The 6,816-nt window shown below is 50.1% G+C and overlaps 2 long non-coding RNA genes across 4 annotated transcripts; both read right to left on the reverse strand.

Moving 5' to 3' along the window:
• Positions 1-547: 547 nt before the first annotated feature.
• LOC148213665 (uncharacterized) lies at positions 548-2,363 on the reverse strand. 3 transcript variants are annotated; one of them, XR_015794177.1, is made up of 4 exons: positions 2,216-2,363; positions 1,569-1,632; positions 1,133-1,218; positions 548-723 (listed from the first exon to the last, which is right to left on the reverse strand). It is a non-coding gene; the product is annotated as an uncharacterized LOC148213665 (long non-coding RNA). The 3 variants fall into 3 exon arrangements; XR_015794178.1 differs by having other exon boundaries at positions 1,133-1,239; XR_015794176.1 differs by having other exon boundaries at positions 1,133-1,632.
• Positions 2,364-2,709: 346 nt separating this feature from the next.
• On the reverse strand, positions 2,710-5,058 carry LOC148213666 (uncharacterized). The gene is made up of 3 exons (XR_015794189.1): positions 4,986-5,058; positions 4,350-4,450; positions 2,710-2,841 (listed from the first exon to the last, which is right to left on the reverse strand). It is a non-coding gene; the product is annotated as an uncharacterized LOC148213666 (long non-coding RNA).
• Positions 5,059-6,816: the final 1,758 nt, after the last annotated feature.

Below are 6,816 nucleotides of genomic sequence, written 5' to 3' on the forward strand. Positions count from 1 at the left end.
CAAATAGGAAAACATCTTATTAGAATTACTCAATACATGATTACCGCAGCAAGACTTCTTTATGCACAATTTTGGAAAACCCAGACACTACCAACAATACAAGAATGGTTGTTAAAACTGATGGATATGGCCGAAAAGGATAAACTGACTTGCTTATTAAAAGAAAACTCACATAACTATTACCTAAGAGAATGGAAACCATTGAAGGACTACTTGCAAAAGGCAGGTGTGGTTAAGCTTACATGCGGATTTGAAAATTAGATTATAAACGTAATGGGATATATTTAGACAAAGAATTATTCCTATTTCATGTATTACAAGCTAGCACTTATGATAGCCTTATCATTTCTAGGACAAGAGATAGATTGGAAGTTATCTATTTTTCATATCTTTTCTCTTTTTACTTTATCTCACTTTTTCTTTTCCTTTTCTTTCTATTTTGTATTTCAAATTTTCCTTTTAATTTCTAACTTTTAAATAGGTATCTTTAAAATCTCAATAAAATATTATAAAAAAAAAAGAGACAAAAGAAAGGGGAAATGGAATGGGATGGTGAAAGGACAATTCTTCCAGGGGAGGGCTGAATTGGAGGCTGCAGCAATAGGTCCTTCTCTGGGGAAGTCTTCAGTTTAAGCCTGGGTGTCAAGCCTTACCTGACGTTCCCGCAAAGAGGTTGCCGTATTGCGGGACCAGGTTTTAGCAGAACCTTTTCCGCTGGACCTGCTGTTGAGCGGAGAGATAGAGGATGATTAGACCTAGATTAGGGGTCAGTTTGAGGAAAGGGAGTTATCTGAAATTACGGTTCTGGAGGAGGTCAGAGAAGTAGAGCTAGGACAGAACCGTGCAGGATCCAACCAAGGGCCCCTCTGTCTCTGGAGAGGTCTCTCCGCCATCAACTGGTCAGGTGACATTTTGTCTCACACCCACAGCACACCAGCTTCCCCAGAGCTCCTTCACTCTACTGTCAGAAGACAGAAGAGACGTATTTCTATCCACAATAGCCACCACCTTGCAAGGTTTCTACCAAACGCTGTTTTAAATTAGTGAGCGGAAAAGACCTAATGTCTTTCCGCTGTGAGTCCTGGGCAAGGGGTGACAGTTCCTCAATGATTGTACAGCCAAAAGTAGGCACCTCTCCGAAATGAGACTCGGGTCCCAGGCCTCCTCCTTCAGGGCGCTGAGGTCACCGGTGTGGTCTCTGCCGCCTTTGGTGGAATCCTGTGAATGACAATGACTCCTCTGTGGACACAAAGGGAAAGGAGACTCCGAATTTCTATGTCCGTGGAACCTGGGGACTCTGGAATAAAGGACTATCGAAGGCAGGGCGCCTGACTGGAATAGGGCTTCTGTTGCTTGATGCATCCCCTGAGTTAAAGGAACCCCCACCCCTACCCCACCCATCCCCGGGAAAAGTAGGCTTTCCACTCTTTCCCTCTTAATGCCCTGCCTGGAAGCAGCAGGGTGGCGGAGAGGATGAAGCTGAAAAATGAAAGGCGTGGGTAAGGGGCCACATCCATTTAGGCCGCCAGTCAGCGGCAAAGGGCCCTTCCCAGCTGCCCACGACTTACCGAACGAATGGAGACCTCCTCCATCATGTGGAGCCCCTGCCTCTGGAGCTCCGTTTCCTGAGAACTGGGGAGATTAAAAGGCCCCAAAGTCAAAACTTGGCATGGGTCCTCCTACAAGAGTGGCCACACACATGCTCTAGGAAGTGTGTCAGCTGGCAGGGCAAGGGCCTTGACCTGAGTTTCCTCCCTTTTATCAGAAGCAGGGTGGAGAAGGAAAGGAGGTGAATCTCCCTAAGAAGATGACTCACAGGCTTAGGACTCTCCACAATCAGCCAAGCAGTAGCCCTTGCGACTGGCTGGGCTGGAGTATTGGTTGAAGGGATTTTGTTTTCCTTTTCCCACCTCTCCGTTTTCCTTTTGTGCTGTGTCATTTTACCTTGTCAGAAGCTTGCTTACTTTACTGTGCTTTAAGCATGCACTCCATGCTCAGGGGCCTTCATCATCTGGTCCCCCTTTGGCCCCAAATGGCCCCCCCATCCCATTGATTAAGGAGAACAGAGAGAAGCTCCCTGTCCCGGGGGCTGACCATGCATCCAAGAGAAATCTATCCCTCCTCTGTGTGGACGTTACCCATGCCCTTTTTAATTCGAGACGTTACTACAGCCATCTTCCTGGGGCTGCAGAATCCCTCAGATGAGAGCAGATACCTTGCCCAATCGGGAACGATCTCCACATCTTTCAGGGTGTGGGTCCTGGAGGATCCCTAGGCTTCCACTGAATCCTGCAAATAACATGTATTCGTATTAAGACATAAATCCAAAGCTCTCTGCATCCCAGTAGGATGGCTAAGGCCTAGGGCACAAGGTTCAGCCCCCTAGCAAGAGCGCCTTCGGAAGCCTTAACGTTAAGGGGACATTGCTTCCAGAATAGGGAGCAGCCGTTCTCAAAACAGGCTATGCCCAAGGAGAGGCGTTTGGCAACCTTTTCCCAAAGACTCTTCAGGCATTTGGAAGACGCATCCCTCTCTCCTTTTGCCTCGGACAAGGTCAGGAAAATAGGGACACTTAGGCACTCAGCCCCTTCCTCAATCACCCTTTCGTCACTGGATGTCCCTCCACCAGCTGTGACCTGACCTCTGGCAGCTCGGATGCCCTTTCCAGATGGCAGTCCAGGGGGATCAGATGTCTAAAGGACCCAGGAATCACCCCCCTGGACTTGAGGCATGAAGTCCCAGCAGCCACTTTGCCAAACCTTTCTTACCCCTGAGGTACAAGAGGCATCCCCATCATGAGAGCTCTCCTGCTCCTCAAGGTCTCTCTGTGCCTCCTGGGTCCTGACCGGGGGAAGAAGGTGAGATGTGGAAGAACATCCAGCTAGTTCAGCCTCCCCTTTCCAACACCAGCCAGTCCGCCTGGCGTCTTTTTTCCCCTGCAAGCCCCTTGTGGACAGGAAGCAGTCTGGGGGGCAGGGGCCTGTCAATGGCGCCCCGCCATGCCCAGGGTTTGGGAGAGGCCTTCGTGCCTGGCAGGCGGAACAGGAAGGTCTCCCAGCCTGGTGCTGAGAAAGGCAGGCGCTTCGTAGGCAGTCTTGAGACCTCGTTCCCTCATCAACCGGGCAAAGGCCCCAAACAACCTCCTTCAGAACCTAAACAAGGATGGTGGCTCTCCCAGGGCCAGCAGTGGCAACCCTTGGTAGCCTTTGGCCTCTGCCTTTCATGTGGGAAAGTGTCTGATTTTGAGCAACACAAAAGCACAATCAGGTGGCACAAAGCACACAGAGGGGCCAGAGGGGCCGACTTGCTTTTCTCCTGGGCCTCTTGGGCACTTTGACTCTCCTTTCCCCTTCGGGCCACCTCAAGCTGCCATCTCCTGCCCACCAATTAGCAGGCCCAAGTCCTGTCCCCTCAGAGGAGAATTTCCCTTCTTTCTGCCAGCCTGGGGCACATGGGTCCAAAAGTGGCATCAGAGTTGGGGGGGACGCACAAGAGGGGTGGGGCAGCCTCGCCAGTGTCTTTCAAAGCCACCCCCCTCTGGCCTCCATGTGAGGACTGTGGCAAACTGGGGCATCTCCGAGGGAGCAGAGATGGGGCTACAGGGCAGACTGGTTGCCTGGTAATGAGTCTGGACCAGAGGGGCCTCTCTGGAGAAGGAGAGACCACGCAATGGAGCAGAACCTTTAAGGACACTGGGTTCGAGCAAAACCTCTGAGCAGCAGGGTGAAGTCCTGTCCTGAGCCGTGTTTTGCACCTCCCTTCACTCTTGTATTGCTACACCTGACCAAAGTATTGGACTGTCCTTGGATCCCATTTTCCTGGGTCCCTTTTTTTACCAACTCCTATTCCGGTCTGCCTCCCTGCCTTGCTCCGCTGCTTGGAAAAGGGCAGCAGCAAGCTGAGAAATGCAGGTCTTGGCAATGAAAAAGCAGGGGTGTGAAGTGAGAGAGAGCCTGGAGGCCCCCAAAGGACAGGGACCATAAAGAGAGAGAGATCCCTTCACTATTTCTGAATCTTGCTGCCGAGATAGGACAGATTGATTGATAACATGGTCTTCAGTCCCAAATCTGAGAGATGGTCTGCAGGCTATAAGAATAAAGAAACCTGCAAAGAGCCCCCAGGATCATGAGCAGCAGCCCCCTCTCCCCTCTGCTCCCTGTCATGTCTTAGCCGTTCAGCGATCAAAGACGCGCGGCTCTCCTTTTGTCCGGTCAGATTGCTGTTATCCCTGTCTGATTGAGCTTCTCACTTTGACTCAGATTATCACTTCCTTTCACCGGACTTCACATCCAGTGCCAGCACACGCCTCCAGCCCAGTATTTCCAGCTATTTTCCCCCTCTGCTGTAACCTTGCAACAATTGCGGCTTCTTTGGCTATTCCTCCTCCTTTCCACTGTAAGAAACACACCAACAGATGTTCAACATGAGATGACCCGGAAGGCTTCTTTACCTGCAGAGACAGGACAAAAAAAGGTGCTTTGGGAAACTGGCTGAATATTTCAGTTTCATCTAAGAAGTTGTACCATCCTATCGAACAGCTATTCAGTTTTGGCTGACTTACAAAACACTAATCTAAAGAGGTAAAAATGGCATGGGAAGTAGATAAGGGGCGACTGGTTTCCAGATTATCTGCTCTGGAAGAAACAGCCCTTGAAGACGACACCTTTTGAGAGGTGACAATTTTGAGAATTAAAAAAAAAAATTGTTAAAAATGGCTCAGTCCTGGCATCTGACAGCAACAAGGTTACCTTCTGTCTTCAGGAAAGCTTCCCTAATGTAATGGACGGGGCAAGTTTTATCCCACATCACAGAGCTGCACAGCCATACTGAAATCCGAGTCAAGTTAGCAATGAAATCAGCAAAATCTACGTCTCTGTCTCTATCTCTCATCTATCTCTCTTTCATCTCTATCTACCGTAGTAGCTTGCTTACTGGGCCTTAAACTTTATTTACATACTTTACTCACATACTGCAGGGGACTTTACCATTCCCTGATGATTTCCTACTGGCTGGAGCGCCGCTCAGGAAGCCCTCGGCCCCTCAACTGTCCGTGACTGCCTGTGGTCCGGAGGATAGAAAAAAGATGACACAAATGCTGTGATGTCACCACACAAAGCTTGTCCTTTTGCCCTTGGATTCCCAAGGTCTGACACAAGTATGGAAGCCATCGGATTGACAGTGTGACATCATGACGTCACTTTCTTCCCTTGCCCCTCTCCCCCAGAGATGCCTAGGCAAACAACAGTTAGGCATTCAGTCCTCAATAGCAGATTAAAGAGGTATCAAGAAGATCTTGTTGACTCCAACTAAAGGATAAACACATCTATCTTCAAAATGTCCCATTTCTTTACAGGGTCTCATTTTGCTATGTAATGTTTCATAGTCTGCACTAGAAAGGCCCCTGAAACTGTGATGAATGGGGCCCCCATGACCCCAATTCACGGTTGCGTGGCCTAGGAATGAGCCGCATATCTGACCAGCACACGAATTCTCACCCGGTGCAGCTAACATCTTCCTGGTTTTCCTTTCTGGGACTGCACATAGTCTCTTTAACACTGGGCAATCCAAACCACGACAATCTTTCTGCTCTAACCGAAAAACTATAGCAACTTTCCGGCCTGTTACCTAAAGAATGTAATTACTCCTTCTTTATGTGGGCGTGGGATTATACCTGGTGCTACCCCTTTTATCCCCTCGAAAAACAACGATTAGTTTTCTTGTGAAATGAGACAAAATTAACATTTCCTCACATGAAGTGGTTTTTCTTCAGGAACAGCAGTGTGAGAAGGCAGGGAGAAGTGAAGGCCTCAAACGAACCATGTTTGCTAGGGGAGAGCGCTGTGCACCATGGGGCAGCCTTGGGGGGGTGGCAGGAGGGAGGATGGGCAGAAGGCACACTCGCACCAGAGTGGAGAGGGACGGCAGGAGGGAGGAAAGACTGCAGGCAAGAGGCACGTTCGCACCAGAGTGAAGAGAAACGGCAGGGGGCGGCTGTCGGGTCAAGTGGGGATTGGAATGTGTATTGCGCTGATTGGATTCGGAAAGTGGAATGTCTGCGGTTTTGCGGTTAATTAGCGGCGCTCCAGGGCAGTAAAAAAAGGTGAGATTGTGAGCCAAGCCCTCGTAGGAGGGGGAGGACAGATAGGGGGTATAAAAACCTGTCAGACCTTGCTTCGGGGTTCCTCCATTGCTGCGGGAGGGACCCACCTTTGCAAACGTGCCCAATAAAAACTTCTGTCTACTGGACAACCGAACCCGTGTCTGTCGTTTTCTGACAAAATTGGCGAGCCAGCCAGGAGTCCTCGACGTGGACCGGACTGTGGGGAACCGGTGAGTAATCGGCCGTAACACCCCGTTGAGGTGTCTCCCGTTTTCCCCGGAGTCGGGTCCGGGACGGGACTCCAATCGCCAGTCAGACAGAAGTAAAGAGGAAGTCGGCCGACGAGGGGACCTCCGGGAGGTCTGGTGAGTACAGCCTACCCATAATCTCGGGGAGATTAGCGTGGTTACGAGGCGTTGGACGCCGCAAGGGGACAGAAGAGTCCGGGACCTTCTGTAAGGTGGGAAACGTAGTCAGGAAGGATGGGTAAGGCGCAGAGTAAGAGTGTAAGGCCAGGGGCCAGTGGGAAAAATGCAGTAGGGGGAATCCCCACGGATTCTCCATTAGGACAATTGTTGCAACAATGGGAGACACCCTGGTTGTGTCCATTCACCAGGGGTCTGGAAAAACCGACCATGATAACTTTGTGCACTAAAGAATGGCCAAAATATCTACTAGTGGACCCCGAATTCCCCTACCATTGGGATACTCTTGGA

The sequence above is a fragment of the Python bivittatus genome, unplaced genomic scaffold (assembly GCF_059951505.1).
Source record: "Python bivittatus isolate LINGU-HERP-01145 unplaced genomic scaffold, Pbiv_v1 ctg000970_np1212, whole genome shotgun sequence".
Taxonomy (NCBI): domain Eukaryota; kingdom Metazoa; phylum Chordata; class Lepidosauria; order Squamata; family Pythonidae; genus Python; species Python bivittatus.